This window comes from Bombina bombina, chromosome 3 (assembly GCF_027579735.1).
Source record: "Bombina bombina isolate aBomBom1 chromosome 3, aBomBom1.pri, whole genome shotgun sequence".
NCBI classification, from domain to species: Eukaryota; Metazoa; Chordata; class Amphibia; order Anura; family Bombinatoridae; genus Bombina; species Bombina bombina.
Window position 1 is genome coordinate 358,938,607 of NC_069501.1, and position 22,558 is coordinate 358,961,164.

Sequence of the window (22,558 nt, forward strand, 5' to 3'; positions counted from 1 at the left end):
TATGTCTCCCCCTGTATGTTTCTCTCCCCTCTGTCTCTCTCTCTCCCCTCTGTCTCTCTCTCTCTCCCCTCTGTCTGTCTCTCTCTCTCCCCTCTCTCTCTCCCCCCTCTCTCTCTCTCCCCTCTGTCTCTCTCTCTCTCTCCCCTCTGTCTCTCTCTCTCTCCCCCCCTCTGTCTCTCTCTCTCTCCCCCCTCTCTCTCCCCTCTGTCTCTCTCTCTCTCTCCCCCTCTGTCTCTCTCCCCTCTGTCTCTTTCTCTCCCCTATGTCTCTCTCTCTCCCCCATGTCTCTCTCTCTCCCCCATGTCTCTCTCTCTCCCCCATGTCTCTCTCTCTCCCCCATGTCTCTCTCTCTCCCCTCTGTCTCTCTCTCTCCCCTCTGTCTCTCTCTCTCCCCTCTGTCTCTCTCTCTCCCCTCTGTCTCTCTCTCTCCCCTCTGTCTCTCTCTCTCCCCTCTGTCTCTCTCCCCTCTGTCTCTCTCCCCTCTGTCTCTCTCTCTCCCCTCTGTCTCTCTCTCTCCCCTCTGTCTATCTCTCTCCCCTCTGTCTATCTCTCTCCCCTCTGTCTATCTCTCTCCCCTCTGTCTCTCTCTCTCCCCTCTGTCTCTCTCTCTCCCCTCTGTCTCTCCCTTTCTCCCTCCTCCTCTGTCTCTCCCTTTCTCCCTCCCCCTCTGTCTCTCCCTTTCTCCCTCCCCCTCTGTCTCTCCCTTTCTCCCTCCCCCTCTGTCTCTCTCCCCTCTGTCTGTCTCTCTCTCCCCTCTGTGTCTCTCTTTCTCTCTCTCCCCCTCTGTCTCTCTCTCCCCACTGTCTCTCTCTTCTCTCTCTCCCCTCTGTCTCTCTCTTTCTCTCTCTCCCCCTCTGTCTCTCTCTCCCCCTCTGTCTCTCTCTCCCCCTCTGTCTCTCTCTCCCCTCTCTCTTCTCTCTCTCCCCTCTGTCTCTCTCTCTCTCCCCCTCTCTTCTCTCTCTCCCCTCTGTCTCTCTCTCTCTCCCCCTCTGTCTGTCTGTCTCTCTCTCCCCTCTGTGTCTCTCTTTCTCCCTCTACCTCTCTCTTCTCTCTCTCTCCCCTCTGTCTCTCTATCCCTTCCCCTCTGTCTCTCTATCCCTCCCCCTCTGTCTCTCTATCCCTCCCCCTCTGTCTCTCTATCCCTCCCCCTCTGTCTCTCTCTCTCACCGCATCTCTCTCTCCCCCTCTGTCTCTCTATCCCTCCTCCTCTGTCTCTCTCTCCTCTCTCTCTCTCTCCCTTCTGTCTCTCCCTTTCTCCATCCCCCTCTGTCTCTCTCTCCCCACTCTCTCTCTCCCTTCTGTCTCTCCCTTTCTCCATCCCCCTCTGTCCCTCTGTCTCTCTCTCTCTCTCTCCCATCTGTCTCTCTCTCTCCCCTCTCTCTCTCCTCTGTCTCTCTCTCCCCCTCTGTCTCTCTATCCCTCCCCCTCTGTCTCTTTATCCCTCCCCCTCTGTGTCTCTCTCTCTCTCTCTCTCCCCCCCCCCTCTCTCTCTCTCTCTCTCCCCTCTCTCTATCTCTCCCCTCTCTCTCTCTCCCTTCTGTCTCTCCCTTTCTCCATCCCCCTCTGTCTCTTTCTCCCATCTGTCTCTCTCTCTCCCCTCTCTCTCTCCCTTCTGTCTCTCCCTTTCTCCATCCCCCTCTGTCTCTTTCTCCCATCTGTCTCTCTCTCTTTCTCTCCCTCTGTCTCTCTCTTTCTCCCTCCCCCTGTCTCTCCCTTTCTCCCTCCCCCTGTCTCTCCCTTTCTCCCTCCCCCTCCTTCTCTCCCTTTCTCCCTCCCCCTCTTTCTCTCTCTCTCCCCTCTGTCTGTCTCTCTCTCTCCCCTCTGTGTCTCTTTTTCTCTCTCTCCCCCTCTGTCTCTCTCTCCCCTCTGTCTCTCTCTTCTCTCTCTCTCTTTCTCCCCTCTGTCTCTCTCTCTCCCCTCTGTCCCTCTCTTTCTCCCTCTCCCCCTCTCTCCCCTCTGTCCCTCTCTCTCTCCCCCTGTCTCTCTCTCTCTCTCTCTCCCTGTCTCTCTCTCTCTCTCCCTTCTCTCTCCCCCCTGTCTCTCTCTCTCTCTCTCTCTCTCTCCCTGTCTCTCTCTCTCTCCCCCTGTCTCTCTATCTCTCCCCCTCTGTCTTTCTCTCTCTCTATCTCTGCCCCCCTGTCTCTCTCTCTCCCCTCTGTCTCTCTATCCCTATCCCTCTCTCTCTCTCCCCCTCTCTCTCCTCTCTGTCTCTCTCTCCCCCCTCTGTCTCTCTCTCTCCTCTGTCTCTCTCTCTCTCCCCTCTGTCTCTCTCTCTCTCCCCTCTGTCTCTCTCTCCTCTGTCTCTCTCCTCTGTCTCTCTCCTCTGTCTCTCTCTCTCCTCTGTCTCTCTCTCCCTCCCCCTCTGTATCTCCCTTTCTCCCTCCCCCTCTGTCTCTCCCTTTCTCCCTCCCCCTCTGTCTCTCTCTCCTCTGTGTATCTTTCTCTCTCCCCCTCTGTGTCTCTCTCTCTTCTCTCTCTCTTTTTCTGTGTCTCTCTCTCTCTCTCTCTCTCTCTCTATCCATCTCTCTCTCCCTGTCTCTCCAACCCCCTCTGTCTCTATCCTTATGTGTCTCATTCTCCCCCATGGTCTCTTTGTCTTTCTCTCTACCCTCTGTCTCTCTTTGTCTCTCTCTCTCTCCTCTGTCTCTTTGTCTCTCTCTCCCCCTCTGTCTCTCTGTCTATCTCTCTCTCCCTGTCTCTCCCACCCGTTATTACTACTTTCCTTCATTCTCTTGATATCCTTTGATGAAAATCATATCTAAATATGCTCAGTAGCTGCTGATAGGTGGCTGCACAATAGATACCTCATGTGATTGGCTCACCCATGTACATTGCTATTTCTTCAACAAAGGATATCTAAAGAATGAAGGCATATCCTAGCCAGTGCCTCACCTGCCTCTGACCTCACTGCACGTCACTGCTTTACATATAAAGTGCCAAACCATAGCTGAGAGTGTCATAAATAAAATAAGACTTACTTACCAAAAGACACTCATCTACATATAGCAGATAGCCAAACCAGTACTGAAACGAGAATCAGCGGAGGTAATGGTATATAAGAGTATATCGTCAATCTGAAAAGGGAGGTAGGAGAATAATCTCTACGACCGATAACAGAGAACCTATGAAATAGATCCCCGATAGGATGACCATAGCATTCAATAGGCAATACTCCCTTCACATCCCTCTATCATTCACTGCACTCTGAGAGGAAAACCGGGCTTCAGCATGCTGCAAAGCGCATATCAATGTAGAAATCTAGCACAAACTTACTTCACCACCTCCATAGGAGGCAAAGTTTGTAAAAACTGAATTGCGGGTGTGGTGAGGGGTGTATTTATAGGCATTTTGAGGTTTGGGAAACTTTGCCCCTCCTGGTAGGAATGTATATCCCATACGTCACTAGCTCATGGACTCTTGCCAATTACATGAAAGAAATGTCGGTTAGCAATAAGAATAAACTGTGAGTAAACTGTGAAGAAGAAAAAAAGTTGCTAATTATCTGAGACCGGATTATTTCTGAGGAGAGGGCGGATCGTCAGGGAGAAGCAGAGGGCGGGAAAAGACAACAACGTCAACAAAAAGAGAAAATGGATGCGTCACAATGAGGGGGCATGGCCACGATGCACCAGCTTGCTAAAATGGATACCGGAAGAAGATACAGCAGTGAGCTGTCTGAAACTGAAAATTAGAAATGAAGGCGCAATACGAAGCTCCAGAAGGTAACAATACACAGGGAAAAATAACGAAACAAGAAAATATAAGCCCAACAATATAAACATATGATAAAATAGTAGAAAAACAAAAGATAAAAAACGGAGAAGAAAATCACAAGAAATTAAAATAAAACAGATATAAGAATTAATGAATAAAATAATGAAATTAACATAAAAGTAAAAAGAATTTTAAAGAGAATTTTAAAAGAAAAAAACATAAGAAAAATAAATAAAATAAGAGTAAAAGAAGAAATAAATAAGAATAACAATAAAACTGCAACTTAAAATAAATAAATTACAGAAAAGATAATAAAATAAAACTCAAGAAAATATTAAATTTTATTCAAAACTAAACCAAATAGATATTTATTGAACCACTGCTAAATACCGGCTAGATTTAGAGTTTTGTCGGTAAGGACCCGCGTAGCTAACGCTGGCTTTTTTCTGGCCGCACCATAAAAATAACTCTGGTATTGAGAGTCCACATAAAGGCTGTGTTAGGCTCCAAAAAAGGAGCGTAGAGCATATTTAACGCAGCTTCAACTCTCGATACCAGAGTTGCTTACGGACGCGGCCAGCCTCAAAAACGTGCTCGTGCACGATTCCCCCATAGGAAACAATGGGGCTGTTTGAGCTGAAAAAAAAACCTAACACCTGCAAAAAAGCCGCGTTCAGCTCCTAACGCAGCCCCATTGTTTGCTATGGGGAAACACTTCCTACGTCTGCACCTAACACCCTAACATGTACCCCGAGTCTAAACACCCCTAGCCTTACACTTATTAACCCCTAATCTGCCGCCCACGCTATCGCTGACCCCTGCATATTATTTTTAACCCCTAATCTGCCGCTCCGTAAACTGCCGCTACTTACATTATCCTTATGTACCCCTAATCTGCTGCCCCTAACACCGCCGACCCCTATATTATATTTATTAACCCCTAATCTGCCCCCCTCAACGTCGCCTCCACCTGCCTACACTTATTAACCCCTAATCTGCCAAGCGGACCGCACCGCTATCATAATAAAGTTATTAACCCCTAATCCGCCTCACTAACCCTATAATAAATAGTATTAACCCCTAATCTGCCCTCCCTAACATCGCCGACACCTAACTTCAATTATTAACCCCTAATCTGCTGATCGGAGCTCACCGCTATTCTAATAAATGTATTAACCCCTAAAGCTAAGTCTAACCCTAACACTAACACCCCCCTAAATTAAATATAATTTAAATCTAACGAAATTAATTAACTCTTATTAAATAAATTATTCCTATTTAAAGCTAAATACTTACCTGTAAAATAAATCCTAATATAGCTACAATATAAATTATAATTATATTATAGCTATTTTAGGATTAATATTTATTTTACAGGTAACTTTGCATTTATTTTAACCAGGTACAATAGCTATTAAATAGTTAAGAACTATTTAATAGCTAAAATAGTTAAAATAATTACAAAATTACCTGTAAAATAAATCCTAACCTAAGTTACAATTAAACCTAACACTATACTATCAATAAATTAATTAAATAAAATACCTACAATTACCTACAATTAAACCTAAAACTACACTATCAATACATTAATTAAATACAATACCTACAAATAACTACAATGAAATAAACTAACTAAAGTGCAAAAAATAAAAAAGAACTAAGTTACAAAAAATAAAAAAATATTTACAAACATAAGAAAAATATTACAACAATTTTAAACTAATTACACCTACTCTAAGCCCCCTAATAAAATAACAAAGACCCCCAAAATAAAAAATGCCCTACCCTATTCTAAATTACTAAAGTTCAAAGCTCTTTTACCTTACCAGGCCTGAACAGGGCCCTTTGCGGGGCATGCCCCAAGAAGTTCAGCTCTTTTGCCTGTAAAAAAAACCATACAATACCCCCCCCCCCCAACATTACAACCCACAACCCACATACCCCTAATCTAACCCAAACCCCCCTTAAATAAACCTAACACTAAGCCCCTGAAGATCATCCTACCTTGTCTTCACCTCACCGGATATCACCGATCGGTCCTGGCTCCAAAATCTTCATCCAACCCAAGCGGGGGCTGGCGATCCATCATCCGGTGGCTGAAGAGGTCCAGAAGAGGCTCCAAAGTCTTCATCCTATCCGGGAAGAAGAGTAGATCCGGACCGGCAACCATCATCTTCCAAGTGGCATCTTCTATCTTCATCCGATGAGGACCGGCTCCATCCTGAAGACCTCCACCCCGGACCCATCTTCATCCGGCGACGTCCAACTGAAGAATGATGGTTCCTTTAAGGGACGTCATCCAAGATGGCGTCCCTCGAATTCCGATTGGCTGATAGGATTCTATCAGCCAATCGGAATTAAGGTAGGAATATTCTGATTGGCTGATGGAATCAGCCAATCAGAATCAAGTTCAATCCGATTGGCTGATCCAATCAGCCAATCAGATTGAGCTCGCATTCTATTGGCTGATCGGAACAGCTAATAGAATGCGAGCTCAATCTGATTGGCTGATTGGATCAGCCAATCGGATTGAACTTGATTCTGATTGGCTGATTCCATCAGCCAATCAGAATATTCCTACCTTAATTCCGATTGGCTGATAGAATCCTATCAGCCAATCGGAATTCGAGGGACGCCATCTTGGATGACGTCCCTTAAAGGAACCGTCATTCTTCAGTTGGACGTCGCCGGATGAAGATGGGTCCGTGGTGGAGGTCTTCAGGATGGAGCCGGTCCTCATCGGATGAAGATAGAAGATGCCGCTTGGAAGATGATGGTTGCCGGTCCGGATCTACTCTTCTTCCCGGATAGGATGAAGACTTTGGAGCCTCTTCTGGACCTCTTCAGCCACCGGATGATGGATCGCCAGCCCCCGCTTGGGTTGGATGAAGATTTTGGAGCCAGGACCGATCAGTGATACCCGGTGAGGTGAAGACAAGGTAGGATGATCTTCAGGGGCTTAGTGTTAGGTTTATTTAAGGGGGGTTTGGGTTAGATTAGGGGTATGTGGGTGGTGGGTTGTAATGTTGGGGGGTATTGTATGTTTTTTTTTTACAGGCAAAAGAGCTGAACTTCTAGGGGCATGCCCCGCAAAGGGCCCTGTTCAGGGCTGGTAAGGTAAAAGAGCTTTGAACTTTAGTAATTTAGAATAGGGTAGGGCATTTTTTATTTTGGGGGTCTTTGTTATTTTATTAGGGGGCTTAGAGTAGGTGTAATTAGTTTAAAAATGTTGTAATATTTTTCTTATGTTTGTAAATATTTTTTTATTTTTTGTAACTTAGTTCTTTTTTATTTTTTGTACTTTAGTTAGTTTATTTCATTGTAGTTATTTGTAGGTATTGTATTTAATTAATGTATTGATAGTGTAGTGTTAGGTTTAATTGTAGGTAATTGTAGGTATTTTATTTAATTAATTTAATGATAGTATAGTGTTAGGTTTAATTGTAACTTAGGTTAGGATTTATTTTACAGGTAATTTTGTAATTATTTTAACTATTTTAGCTATTAAATAGTTCTTAACTATTTAATAGCTATTGTACCTGGTTAAAATAAATACAAAGTTACCTGTAAAATAAATATTAATCCTAAAATAGCTATAATATAATTATAATTTATATTGTAGCTATATTAGGATTTATTTTACAGGTAAGTATTTAGCTTTAAATAGGAATAATTTATTTAATAAGAGTTAATTAATTTTGTTAGATTTAAATTATATTTAAGTTAGGGGGGTGTTAGTGTTAGGGTTAGACTTAGCTTTAGGGGTTAATACATTTATTAGAATAGCGGTGAGCTCCGGTCGGCAGATTAGGGGTTAATAATTGAAGTTAGGTGTCGCCGATGTTAGGGAGGGCAGATTAGGGGTTAATACTATTTATTATAGGGTTAGTGAGGTGGATTAGGGGTTAATAACTTTATTATAGTAGCGGTGCGGTCAGCTCGGCAGATTAGGGGTTAATAAGTGTAGGCAGGTGGAGGCGGCGTTGAGGGGGGTAGATTAGGGGTTAATAAATATAATATAGGGGTCGGCGGTGTTAGGGGCAGCAGATTAGGGGTACATAAGGATAACTTAAGTAGCGGCGCTTTGCGGTCGGCAGATTAGGGGTTAATTATTGTAGGTAGCTGGCTGCGACGTTGTGGGGGGCAGGTTAGGGGTTAATAAATATAATATAGGGGTCGGCGGTGTTAGGGGCAGCAGATTAGGGGTACATAAGTATAACGTAGGTGGCGGTCGGCAGATTAGGGGTTAAAAAAAATTAATAGAGTGGCGGCGATGTGGGGGGACCTCGGTTTAGGGGTACGTAGGTAGTTTATGGGTGTTAGTGTACTTTAGAGCACAGTAGTTAAGAGCTTTATGAACCGGCGTCAGCCCAGAAAGCTCTTAACTACTGACTTTTTTCTGCGGCTGGAGTTTTGTCGTTACAATTCTAACGCTCACTTCAGACACGACTCTAAATACCGGAGTTAGAAAAATCCCATTGAAAAGATAGGATACGCAATTGACGTAAGGGGATCTGCGGTATGGAAAAGTCGCGGCTGAAAAGTGAGCGTTAGACCCTTTTTTGAGTGACTCCAAATACCGGAGGTAGCCTAAAACCAGCGTTAGGAGCCTCTAACGCTGGTTTTCACGGCTACCGCCAAACTCCAAATCTAGGCCTACTTATCTTTGAGAGCAGCAAACTGAAAAGAGGCAGTTGGGATACTATTTGGACAGTTTATAGGAAAATGAACTTTTCTGATTGGTCTGAATTAGATCACACCATCCAGGGTTGTTTTTCATTGGTTACCATATTCATTTCTGTGTTTTCTATGTTAAATATTTAAAGTGTTTATTGTTACTTTGAATAGCTGTTGAGCAGTAAAGGAAAAGGCTTATGCAAAATAGGAGTCTCTGTCCTTGTAATAAAATCTTATTCTTCTCTTCTAAAGTTTCTCAGTGGTGCATAGGAATAGCATCAGCCTAGCAACTTGCAGACTCTGGTGCGATTCCCAAGAAATACCCACGGTTAAGGCATATTCCTGGGCCTTTAAGGAAGAGGTTTCCAGGAAACAAAATCAGTAAGACAATTTTTTTTTTGTCCTCTTTGCCTTTTAGTCTTTTTTCATTCATGAGTTTTTCTTTTGGGAGAAAACTGTTTCAAGCAGTGGTGCCTTCAGTTAAGGTCCGCCTGCCTTAGTTCTCCCTCCCTGTCCATTCTGTGTCCTCTCTGGCTTGGGTATTGGTTTCCCAACAGTAATTGAATGTAATCATGGACTCTCCTTGCCATTGGAAAGAAAACCAAATTCATGCTTACCTGATAAATTATTTTCTTTCCTAGCATGGAGAGTCCACAACCCACCCTTTTATAATTTAATTTTATGTAATCTTCAAGCACCTTTATACCCCTAGGGTTCCTCTTTCTTTTTCCTTTTTCCTCGGCTGAATCACTGGGGGATTAAGGGAAGTGGGAGGATACTTAAAGCTTTACTGAGGTGTCTTTGCGTCCTCCTGGTGGCCAGGAGCTCAACTCCCAACAGTAATTGAATGGAATCGTGGACTCTCCATGCCAGGAAAGAAAAGAATTTATCAGGTAAGCATAAATTTTGTTATTACCCATTCCCCAATTTTGCATAATCAACAATTATAGATGGAATACCAAGAGAACAAAGCAAATTTGATGATAAAAGTATATTGGAAAGTTTAGAATTGCATGCCCTCTATTATGAAAGTTTAATTTTGGCTTGCCTGTCCCTTTAAAGTTATCAGACCTAGTAACAATCTTTTGTATGTAAAATACCTGCTTGTGTTTATTCACCCCCAGCCATAATAACAATTTCAATACCTAACAAATACTTGCAAGCTTAGTACTAGATGATGGTTTTAATAACAAAAACATAATTTATGTAAGAACTTACCTAATAAATTAATTTCTTTCATATTGGCAATTGAGTCCATGAGCTAGTGACATATGGGATATACAATCCTACCAGGAGGAGCAAAGTTTCCCAACCTTAAAATGCCTATAAATACACCCCTCAACACACCCACAATTCAGTTTAATGAATAGCCAAGTAGTGGGGTGAAAAAATAAGGAGTAGAAAAGCATACAAAAAGAGAAACTGGAAATATAATTGTGCTTTTATACAAAAATCATAACCACCATAAAAAGGATGGGCCTCATGGACTCTTGCTAATATGAAAGAAATCAATTTATCAGGTAAGTTCTTACATAAATTATGTTTTCTTTCATGTAATTGGCAAGAGTCCATGAGCAAGTGACGTATGAGATAGAAATACCCAAGATGTGGGAGACCACAGAAGAGTCACTAGAAAGGAAGGGATAAAATAAAAACAGCCATTTTCCACTGAAAAAAATAAATCCACAAAAAAAATAAGTTTTTCTCATAAATGGAAACAAAAAACTTAAAACATAAGCAGAAGAAGCAAATACATCAAAATGGTAAACTTTAGTAAATGTATGCAAAGAAGACCAAGTTGCTGCTTTGCAAATCTGATGAACTGAAGCTTCATTCTTGAAACCCAAGAAGTGGCGACTGATCTTGTAGAATGAGCTGTAATTCTCTGAGGCGGAGACTGTCCCACCTAGAAATAAACCTTGTGAATCAAAAACTTTAACCAAGATGCCAAAGGAATGGCAGAAGCTTTCTGACCTTTCCTAGAACCAGAGAAGACAACAAATAGACTAGAAGTCTTCCTGAAATCCTTAGTAGCTTCAACATAATATTTCAAAGCTCTTACAACATCCAAAGAATGCAAAGATCTTTCAAGAGTATTCTTGGGATTAGGACACAAGGAAGGAACAACAATTTACCTACTAATGTTAGAATTCACAACCTTAGGAAGAAATTTAAATGAAGTCCGCAAAACAGCCTTATCCTGATGGAAAATCAGAAAAGGAGACTTACAAGAGAGAGCAGACAATTCAGAAACTCTTCTAGCTTAAGAAATGACCAAAAGAAACAACACATCCCAAGAAAGTAGTTTGATATCCAGAGAATGCATAGGCTCAAAAGGAGGAGCCTGCAAAGTCTTCAAAACCAAATTAAGACTCCAAGAAGGAGAGAATGATTTAATAACAGGCTTGATATGAATCAAAGCCTACACAAAACAGTGAATATCAGGAAGTTTAGCAATCTTTCTATGAAATAAAACAGAAAGAGCAGAGATTTGTCCCTTCAAAGTACTTGCAGACAAACCTTTATCTAAACCATACAGAACAAACTGTAAAATTCTAGGAATTCTAAAAGAATGCAAGAGAATTTATGAGAAAAACACCATAAAATATAGACATTCCAAACCCGATAATAAATCTTTCTTTAAACAGACTTACGAGCCTGTAGCATAGTATTAATCACTGAGTCAGAGAAACCTCTATGACTAAGCGTTCAATTTCCATACCTTCAAATTCAATTATTTGAGATCCTGATGGAAAAACGGCCCTTGAGACAGAAGGTCTGGTCTTAGAGGAAGTGTCCAAGGTTGGCAACTGGACAACCGGACAAGATCTGCATACCAAAACCTGTGAGGCCATGCTGGAGCTATCACAAACACATACGATTGTTCCATAATGATCTTGGAGATCACTCTTGGAAGAAGAACTAGAGGCAGAAAGATATAAGCAGATTGGTAACACCAAGGAACTGCCAAAGCATCCACCATCTCTGCCTGAGGATCCCTGGATAGGTACCTGGGAAGTTTCTTGTTTAGATAAGCCATCAGATCTAATTCTGGAAGACCCCACATCTGTACAATCTGGCAAAATACATCTGGATGGAGAGACCACTCCCCAGGATGTAAAGACTGACGGCTGAGATAATCCGCTTCCCAATTGTCTACACCTGGGATATGCACCGCAGAAATTAGACAAGAGCTGGATTCCGCCCAAGAAAGTATCCAAGATACTTCTTTCATTGCTAGGGGACTGCGAGTCCCACCCTGATGATTGACGTATGCCACAGCTGTGACATTATCCGTCTGAAAACAAAATGAACGGTTCTCTCTTTAGCAGAGGCCAAATCTGAAGAGCCCTGAAAATAGCATAGAGTTCTAAAATATTGATTGGTAACCTCGCTTCTTGAGGTTTCCAAACCCCTTTTGCTGTCAAAGATCCCCAAACAGCTCCCCAACCTGAAAGACTTGCATCTGTTGTGATCATAGTCCAGGTAGGACGAACAAAAGAGGCCCCCTGAAATAAACAATGATGGTCTAACCACCAAGTCAGAGAGAGTTGAATGTTGGGATTTAAGTATATCAATTGTGATATCCGAGTATAATCCCTGCACCATTGATTAAAGGGATCGCGTCCAATGCTGCAGTCATGAGACCTAAAACTTCTATGCACATAGCAACTGAAGGAAATGATTGAGACTGAAGGTTTCGACAAGCTGAAACCAATTTCATTCGTCTCTTGTCTGTTAAGGACAGTCATGGACACTGAATCTATCTGGAAACCTAAAAAGGTGACCCTTGTCTGAGGAATCAAGAAACTCTTTGGAAAATTGATCCTCCAACCATGTCTTTGAAGAAACAACACTAGTTGATTCGTGTGAGATTCGGCTAAATGTAAAGACTGAGCTAGTACCAAGATATCATCCAAATAAAGAAACACCGCAATATCCTGTTCTCTGATTACAGACAAAAGGGCACCGAGAACCTTCAAAAAGATCCTTGGAGCTGTTGCTAGGCCAAATGGAAGAGCAACAAATTGGTAATTCTTGTCTAGAAAAGAGAATCTCAGAAACCGATAGTGGTCTGGATGAATCGGAATGTGAATATATGCATCCTGTAAGTCTATCGTGGAAATATAATGACCTCGCTGAACAAAAGGCAGAATAGTCCTTATATAGTTACCATCTTGAAAGTTAGCACTCTTACAAAACGATTAAACAAATTTCAGATCCAGAACTGTCCTGAATGAATTTTCCTTTCTTTGGGACAATGAATAGATTTGAATAAAACCCCAGACCTTGTTCCTGAAACGGAACTGATATGATTACCCCTGAAAGCTCTAGATCTGAAACACACTCCAGAAAAGCCTGAGCCTTCAACGGATTTACTGGAACGCGAGAGAGAAAAAATCTTCTCACAGGAGGTCCTACTCTGAATCCTATTTGATACCTTTGAGAGACAATACTCTGAATCCACTGATTTTGAACAGAATCTGCCCAAATGTCTTGGAATAACTTCAATCTGCCCCCACCAGCTGAACTGGAATGAGGGCCACACCTTCATGCAGACTTGGGGGCTAGCTTTGGTTTCTTAAAAGGCTTGGATTTATTCCATCTTGAAGAAGGTTTCCAATTGTAACCAGAGTCTTTATGGGAAAGATTGGTTTTCTGTTCCCTATTCTGACGAAAAGAACGAAAACGATTAGAAGCTTTAGATTTACCCTTAGATCTTTTATCCTGAGGCAAAAAAATTCCCTTCCCCCAGTGATAGTTGAAATAATCTAATCCAACTGAGAACCAAATAAATTGTTACCTTGGAAAGAAAGAGATAGTAATCTAGACTTAGATACCATGTCAGCATTCCAAGATATGAGCCGTAAAGCTCTTCTAGCTAAAATAGCTAAAGACATAGATTTTACATCAATTTTGATGACATCAAAAATGGCATCATAGATAAAATGATTAGCATGTTGAAGCCATTGAACAATGCTAGACAAATCAGGATCCGATTCCTGTTGCGCTAGGTAATCCAACCAAAAGGTTGATGCAGCCACAACATTAGTCATAAAAATGGCAGGCCTGAGAAAATAGCCAGAATATAAATAAGCTTTCCTTAGATAAGATTCAAGTTTCCTATCTAAAGGATCTTTAAAAGAAGTACCGTCTTCCATAGGAATAGCAGTACGTTTGGCAAGAGTAGAAATGGCCCCATCAACTTTGGGGACTTTTTCCCAAAACGTTAATCTAGCCGTTGGCAAAGGGTACAACCTTTTAAACCTATAAGAAGGAATGAAAGAAGTACCAGGCTTAATCCATTCCTTAGCAATCATATCAGAAATAGCATTAGGGACTGGAAAAACCTCAGGAGTAACCACAGGAGGTGTATAAACAGAATTTAAACGTTTACTAATTTTGGTATCAAGAGGACTAGACTCCTCAATATACAAAGTAACCAACACTTCTTTTAACAAGGAAGAAATATACTCAATCTTGAAAAGATAGGTAAATTTGTCAGTGTCAATGTCTGAGGTAGGATCTTCTGAATCAGAGAGATCCTCATCAGAGGAGGATATTTCAGTATGTTGTCGGTCATTAGAAATTTCATCAACTTTGAGAAGTTTTACAAGACCTTTTACGTTTATTAGAAGGCGGAATAGCAGACAAAGCCTTCTGTATCACATCAGCAATATAATTCTTCATATCAACAGGGATATCATGTACATTAGATGTTGAAGGAACACCAGAAACTGTACTAGTACCGATGGAAACATTTTCTGTGTGCAAAAGCTTATCATGGCAACTGTTACATACTACAGCTGGAGATATAATCTCAGCTAACTTACAACAGATACACTTAGCTTTGGTAGAACTGTGATCAGGCAGCAGGGTTCCAACAGTTGCTTCTGAAACATGATCAGATTGAGACATCTTGCAAAATGTAAAAGAAAAAACAACATTAAAGCAAAATGATAATTTCCTTATATGGCAGTTTCAGGAATGGGAAAAATGCAAACAGCATAACCCTCTGAGCATATAGAAAGCAAGAGGCACATAGGAAGTGGGGTGAAAAATAAATTAAATTTTTTAGCGCCAAGCGTGACGCACAACACAAAATGAAGTTGAAATTTTTTTTGGGCGCCAACAACATTCTGAAATGACGCAACTCACGTCATAACAGAAGCAACCTTGTGCAAAGAACTTTTCAACAACTAAGACGCCGGAAATGACGAACTTGCGTAAAAAAATTCTCAGGCCAAAAATTACGCAATAAATAACAGCATTTTGTGACCTCGCGAGCCTAGTTTAGCCGTGAAATTTAAAAATAAAAACAGTCAAATTGAAATAAAGGACTATACCCCAGGTAAGACAAATAACTTCCTAAACATGCTTCCCAAACTGAAACTGACAGTCTGCAAAAGGAAATATACATAGACCTGACTTATGGCAAATATAAGTAAAATACATATATTTAAAACTTTATATCAATACATAAAGCGCCAAAACCATAGCTGAGAGTGTCTTAAATAATGAAAACATACTTACCGAAAAATACCCATCCACATATAGCAGATAGCCAAACCAGTACTAAAAAGGATCAGCAGAGGTAATGGTATATAAGAGTATATCGTTGATCTGAAAAGGGAGGTAGGAGATGAATCCCTACGACCAATAACAGAGAACCCTTGAAAAGATTTCCTGCGAGGGAAACCATAAAAATCAATATGCAATACTTTCTTCACGTCCCTCTGACAAACACTGTACTCTGTTAGGAATTGGGCTTCAGAATGCTTAGAAGCGCTTATCACAGAAGAAATCATAAAAATCAAGCACAAACTTACTTCACCACCTCCATAGGAGGCAAAGTTTCTAAAACTGAATTGTGGGTGTGGTGAGGGGTGTATTTATAGGCAGTTTGAGGTTTGGGAAACTTTGCCCCTCCTGGTAGGATTTTATATCCCATACGTCACTAGCTCATGGACTCTTGCCAATTACATGAAAGAAAAAACAGCTAAGTCAGGTACAGAATTAATCATGAAGGAACAATTTTCTATACATTTAATACTCTGCAGTAGGTATAACAAGTAATTTGGAACACATTAAGGGGAAACAAATTTTATAAAGAGATATGGGAGTATACTCTGCTTCTATTATGGCTTGCAGGGAATCAGATCTCAGCTGCAGATTTGTCAAATAAACTTATATATATATATATATATATATACATACACACACACAGACTCCAAGTAAGTGCACTCTCACTCGCCAACCCAAACGCAGACCAGGGTGCTTAGCAGGATATTCAATCAGGGTAAAGATAAGCACTCACTGGATTTAAGTACAACAACTATTTATTAGGAAGTGATGTTTCGGGGCATCACCCCTTCCTCAGACTGAGGAAGGGGTGAAAGCCCTGAGGAAGGGGTGAAAGCCCCGAAACGTCACTGCCTAATAAATAGTTGTTGTACTTAAATCCAGTGAGTGCTTATCTTTACCCTGACTGATTTTATATATATATATATATATATATACACACACAGTGTATATATATATATAGGTTATGTTTTCACCTTTAATCAATACTTAATAGGAACATATGATAATTAAAGTAGAATGTGTCCAAATTAACTTAAGTAGTAGCGCAGATATATTGTTACAATGTATAATAGTTACAGTCCATTTATAGGCTCACTGGTTTTACCTTTAATCAGCAGTAACAGTTATAGAGTATGTCTGCAACGCATTCAGTACTAAACATAAGTAGGAGGAATTAACAAGCAAGGTAACTCAGATAGTGTATTACAGCAGCAGCTTAACCAGTGAGCAAAGGAAAGACAGACGTTACTTAGCTTATCCGTGACCTGAGGAGGCGGTGCGGTGAATCGTGATATCACAGAAGGGGGCGGGGTTAGTTCCGTGAATCAGGAGTTGCGATCTTTAGTCCCCGGTAATGCCAGAGATACCAGAATCAGTAGTTAGATGGAAACTTGTATCGGTACTCACTCTCTGTAGAATACACTGGTAAGTTGGCAGGGAGTTGTGAGCCATTCTTGGAAACAGATCTGTAGAGCTGGTTCTTCAAGCTGTCTGGCAGATTTGACGTTTAGAGAGGGCAGGCGTAACGGCAAGTAGCAGTCTTAGGCTTCCTACAGGACTGATCTGTTTCAGGCTGCCACAATCCAATTTGTATAGGAATGAAACAGAGCAGTTAAATCCAGTTGAGGTAATGTGAGGACAACCAGGGGCTGTATTTGCAATCCAAAAAATAGGAAGACAACCTTAACACCGTAATGAAAAATTGGTTGCTTTAGTTAAAGCTGTTATTCTTAGAGGGTCAATTCAGAGCTGAAAACAAGGAGTATAGCTTGAAGCAGATGAAAGCTAAGGGATAATACCTTCTAGCATTCGCAAACAAATTACTAAGCACCTGTTGATAGGAGTGACAAGAACATAAAGGCATTTTGTTAAAGGAACATGCAGTAAATAAACCTAAGAGGTGTATACATTACAGCTTTGTTTCAATGGGGTAAGTGGTACAGCCACCAATGGAACTCTGGTTATAATGGTTTTAGGATAAAAAAAAAAAATCAGATATGAGGGCAGAGCTAACTGCCGTAAAGAGCAGACGTGACTGTGTGGAGCGCTGCATACAATAAATTTAAAACCTGAGAATTATCGCCTTATATATTTTGGTCAGATAAGGTGCCAATATTGCCTAGAGACATCAATAGATCCAGTTCAAGCTTCGTCATAGACCGGTAAGCTGTCTTCTACATCCTGGTACACGTGAGGCCCTGGAGCAGGCTGCAGCCGCCGGAGGGTCGGTTTAATGCTCGTGGGATACCCCTCTATCAGACCGAACTCGGCCAGTAGTCTTGTTATCCCGGCATCGAGCCAGAATGATAGGGAATATCACAGAGCAGAGAAAGTCAGTAAGATGAGGAGAGTGGCACTCATCACAGGCAGGACAGTTCCCAGTGGCATTAGAAGAGAAATTATTATCACTAGAAACAGATACTCATATCTGAAATTTTGTTGTCAGATCACGCGATAGTTTCCCTAAAATGTTATACTCCCCCAGCCCATTTAATTTTCCAAAATATATGGTAAATAATATTCGATTTTTTGGTTGAGGAAAAAATGGCGAGAATATTATAAATATATCCAGGACTACTTCCAAAAGATAGAGACTTTTTGGGAAGCAGGGAAGGGGGTCCTTAGAAGGGCGATAAAAGCATACATGATCAGTATTAAAAAAAAAAAAGTAAGCGTCATGAAATTCAACTGGCCAACCAGGTTATAAATGCGCATAGGATGTATCTGAATCTCCCTAACACCTCGAACTGGAATAAGTACCGTCAGGCTAAGGAGGAAAGAGAACATTTTTTGAAAGAAAAATGGTCAATAGAGGACTTAAAAACTAGAGCCTTTTTTTCAAGGCTCTCAAGGCACTTCGGCTAAACATCTAGCTAGAATTATTAAGATTAGGAAAAACAGTAATATGATAGCGAGTATCAAGGTCGGCAATGTCAAACTTGCCACCACCAAGGAGATCCGGGCAGCATTCTATACCTACTATCAAAAAATATATTCTGAAGAATGTATAGATAAACAAGAACAGGAGAATTTTTGGCAGAAAATTAGGACCCCTAAAATCAGCAATGAGGAATTAATGGAAGTTAATAGAAAAATGGTCAATAGAGGACTTAAAAACTAGAGCCTTTTTTTCAAGGCTCTCAAGGCACTTCGGCTAAACATCTAGCTAGAATTATTAAGATTAGGAAAAGCAGTAATATGATAGCGAGTATCAAGGTCGGCAATGTCAAACTTGCCACCACCAAGGAGATCCGGGCAGCATTCTATACCTACTATCAAAAAATATATTCTGAAGAATGTATAGATAAACAAGAACAGGAGAATTTTTGGCAGAAAATTAGGACCCCTAAAATCAGCAATGAGGAATTAATGGAGGTTAATCAGCCAATAACATTAGAAGAAATAAATTCTGCGGTTAAAAAAAATGAAACCAAATAAAGCTCCGGGCCCGGATGGGCTAACCGCAGAATTTTACAAAATATTAAAACGAAGACCTATATTGCACTTTGTTGAAAATATTTAATCAATAGCTATGTGAGAATACCATAAGATCCGCATAATTTGCGGACTCCACTATAACACTCATCCATAAAAAAGGTAATGACCCAGAAGATATGGGGGCTTACCGCCCGATATTGTTACTTAACAATGATTAGAAATTAATTATGTCAATTTTAGCGAAAAGGTTTAAGAAAGTAATTGGCCCAATTATTCATCCTGATCAAACGGGGTTCATGCCAGGAAGGAATGTTGTTCGTAATATTAGAAAGGTTCTGTTAACCATAGATACTCACTACAACAAAATCAAACAAAATAGTCCGCCTAGAAAAGATCTTGCGCCTTTAACATTAGACGCAGCTAAGGCTTTTGACTCTATTTGGGACCACCTCTTTCTGGCTTTGAGAAGTTTTGGTTTTGAGGGGAATATAATTAAATTTCTAGTTGAGATATATAAAAATTCAAGATTACGCCTACTAGTTAATGGGGACCTCTCACAGTACATTAGACTCCAGAAAGGTACAAGAGAGGGGTGCCCCTTATCTCCCCTCCTTTTTATTATTTCTCTTGAGCCCCTCCCAATCTGACTTAAACAAGAGCTACACGGAATGACACTAGGCAACATATAAAGTATCTGGGTATCAAAATCTCTAGAAATCCCTATGAATGGTACAACCATAATTATGGAAATGTATTTAGAAATATCACTAACGAGTGAGTTGGAAACTATTATATTTATCCCTATCTGCTAAGGTAATGCTACTCAAGACAATTCTTTTTCTGTGGATCTTATTTTTACTACAGAATCTCCCTTTGTTTATCACTAAAAGGGATATTCAGCGGTTTAATTGTGCATGTACATTATTTTTATGGGGAAAAAACTTGCCTGCGAATTTCTATGGCAAAATTGATACAACAAAAAAGATTTGGTGTTTTTTCTATGCCCAGTCTAGAGTACTATAATTGGGTCTGAATGATAAAATTTGCAATCGATTGGATAACAGAGGCAAACTACGTTACATATTTAGACATTGAGACAAATCTAGTAGATCCTTTTGACTTAAGGGCACTGTTACATTATCCCCCTACTAGATTACCAGAGAATATGGTGCACATGCAGACATTTGTAAATATTATTTCTGCCCGGCAAAAGTATTGTAAGTTAATGGGTCATAATCCGTGTGCTTCTTTAATTTGACCTATTACAGGTAACCCCGATTTTGCTCCTGGGCTCTATGACCCGGTATTCCAAGAGTGGAAAGGAAAGGGAGTCTTGTTTTTGTCTCATAACGAAATGGTAATAGCGTGCGCCTGAAGCAAATCTAGTGCAAATTTAAAATGGAATGAGACTATTAAATCCTCACTCTGTGTAAGAGAGTGTAATGTAAGTGAAAAGAAGAGTGTGTAATAGATAATATGTGTAGTGTAACAGTGGATTAAATTCTCATATTAAAAAAGAAAAAATAGTGTGATCATTGTGTGTGATAACGCTGCTAGTGGAGTGATAATAAATAATAAATGGTTGTTATGCCAGTAGAGTACGTGTGTACAATCCAAAAGACAAAAATAACAAAATAAATATAGTTATAATATAACAATTAATAAAGAAGTGCTTATTGTAATAAGAGTCCCAAATGAGGTGCTGGAAGATGATGACTAGAAATGTCAATGTCTCTGAAGAGAGGTTGAAGATCCTTGTCACAGTAGAAATATTGAGACGGAAAGATTCACAATGCAGCAGGCAGCTGGTCTTTGAGATGTCTGATCAGAACACGATATCTAAAAATTGTGAAGAGAAAGACAGCGCCTCATAGTGCAAGTAGGTTCCAGACAAAAAGAGTCACAATGAGACAATAACAGATGGTAGTATACTCACAAGAGTATTGGCACCCTTATTGAAAGAGGTGCGAATATGCAGACTGACATTTAATTCAGCAGTCAGTACGCTGTAGCCGGATGGTATCCAGGTTCCCAGGCGGGCTGCTGTAGGCTCTCCTCCGTGGGTAGAGTCAGGATCCTCTGGTGCCGTGCTGTATTCCCATACAGCACGGCACCAGAGGATCCCGACTCTACCCACGGAGGAGAGCCTACAGCCGCCCGCCTGGGAACCTGGATACCATCCGGCTACAGCGTACTGACTGCTGAATTAAATGTCAGTCTGCATATTCGCACCTCTTTCAATAAGGGTGCCAATACTCTTGTGAGTATACTACCATCTGTTATTGTCTCATTGTGACTCTTTTTGTCTGGAACCTACTTGCACTATGAGGCGCTGTCTTTCTCTTCACAATTGTTTTTGTCTCATATTCTGCAAGAAAACAATCAGATGCTTCAGTCCTTCTCTGAGCTTCTAAGAAATCATAACCTTTCGTCAAAAGATTTTTATGCTTTTTTTACAGTTCAGGCGCTATACAGCTCAAATGATTAGACTTCAAAGCCTGGAGTGGGGAGCTCCTGAGATCCCTAATGGGATTAAAGTATATAGTGCAGGTCAACGAACAATATCCTAGTGGTATCGATCTTTGCTGATTAAGCTTGGGCAAAATAACCTTAAGAATCTTAAAAACAATCTAATAAAACACTTCCCAAATATAACAGAACAGGATATTACAAAGTCTATCAGTTTATCATTGACCGCGACGACTAACATTAGTTGGAGGGAATCTCAATTAAAACTACTGGAGCATGCACATCACGGGCAGGAACCCAGGAACGATCTGCCACAGAGTAACCCTTACAGTGTATCAGATACTGCAGTTGTCTGCGCCTGTATCTGGAGTCCAGGATCTTAGCTACCTCCTATTCAGGGTCACCACGGACCAGGAGCAGAGGTGGAGGAGTTTGGAGCCGGGTATATCTATTCTTGATGTAAGGCTTGAGTAGTGAGATGTGGAAGACTGGGTGTATGCACAGGGTTTTGGGTAAGGCCACTTTGTAGGCAACAGGGGACAGTCTTTTCAGGACCATGTAAGGGCCGATAAACCTAGGCCCCAATTTGTGACAGGGTTGACGTATACGAATATGTCGAGTAGAGACCCAAACACGGTCACCCACTGGGATGGCACGTACAGAAGCTCTATGACGATCAGCAAACTTTTTATATCTAGAGACAGCTGAACGTAGCTGAGAGCGAATACGTTGCCAATGAGTGGTGAGTCCAGTGATGTGTCAGTCTGCATCAGGAACCCCAGTGGACTGAGCAGAAAGAGGGAAGACACAAGGTTGATACCCTGCAGTGGCTTGAAATGGAGAACATCTAAGAGAAGAGTGCCAATGAGTGTTTCTTGCCAGCTCAGCTAGGGCTAACAACTCAGACCAGTTAGTATGGCAAACGTTGACAAAGGCTCTAAGGTAGGCTTCAAGATCCTGGTTTACTCTCTGTTAGTCCATTGGTCTGAGGATGGTAGCCAGAAGACAAGGAAATGGTGGTTCCAATCAATTTACAAAAGGCTCTCCAAAAGATGGAGATAAACTGTGGACCTCTGTCGGAAACAATGTTCACTGGAATGCCATGAAGTCGTACCACATGCAAGAGAAAAAGAGATGACAATTCTTGGGCAAAAGGCAGTTTGGTTAGGGGTACAAAATGAGCCAGTCTGGAAAAGCGATCCACCACAACCCAGATAACAGTATGGCGGTCAGAAGGAGGAAGGTCCACAATGAAATCCATTGTTATGTGTGTCCATGGTTGTTTGGGAATGGACAATGGTTGGAGCAAACCAGGAGGCAAGGATCAGGGAATTTTGTTGGCAGCACAAGTTGTGCAGGCTTTCACATATTCCTGAGCATCAGACTTTATAGTAGGCCACCATACGTGTTGGGAAAGACGCTTAAAAGTCCTAGTCAAACTGTGATGTCCTGAGAGTTAGTACCAGCCCAGGATAGTACAGGGGTGCGTAGATACAGAGGAACAAAGAGGATATCGGAGGCCATGGGAGCTACAGGAGGTTTACTAGACTGGGCGCATTGTAATCTTTGCAGAAGGGTGGTATTTAGTTGAGCAACCACATAGGAGGGAGGTATGATGTGTTCAATAGGAGCTTCAGAGGAGTCACTTGAGTGAGGGAACTGACGAGAAAGG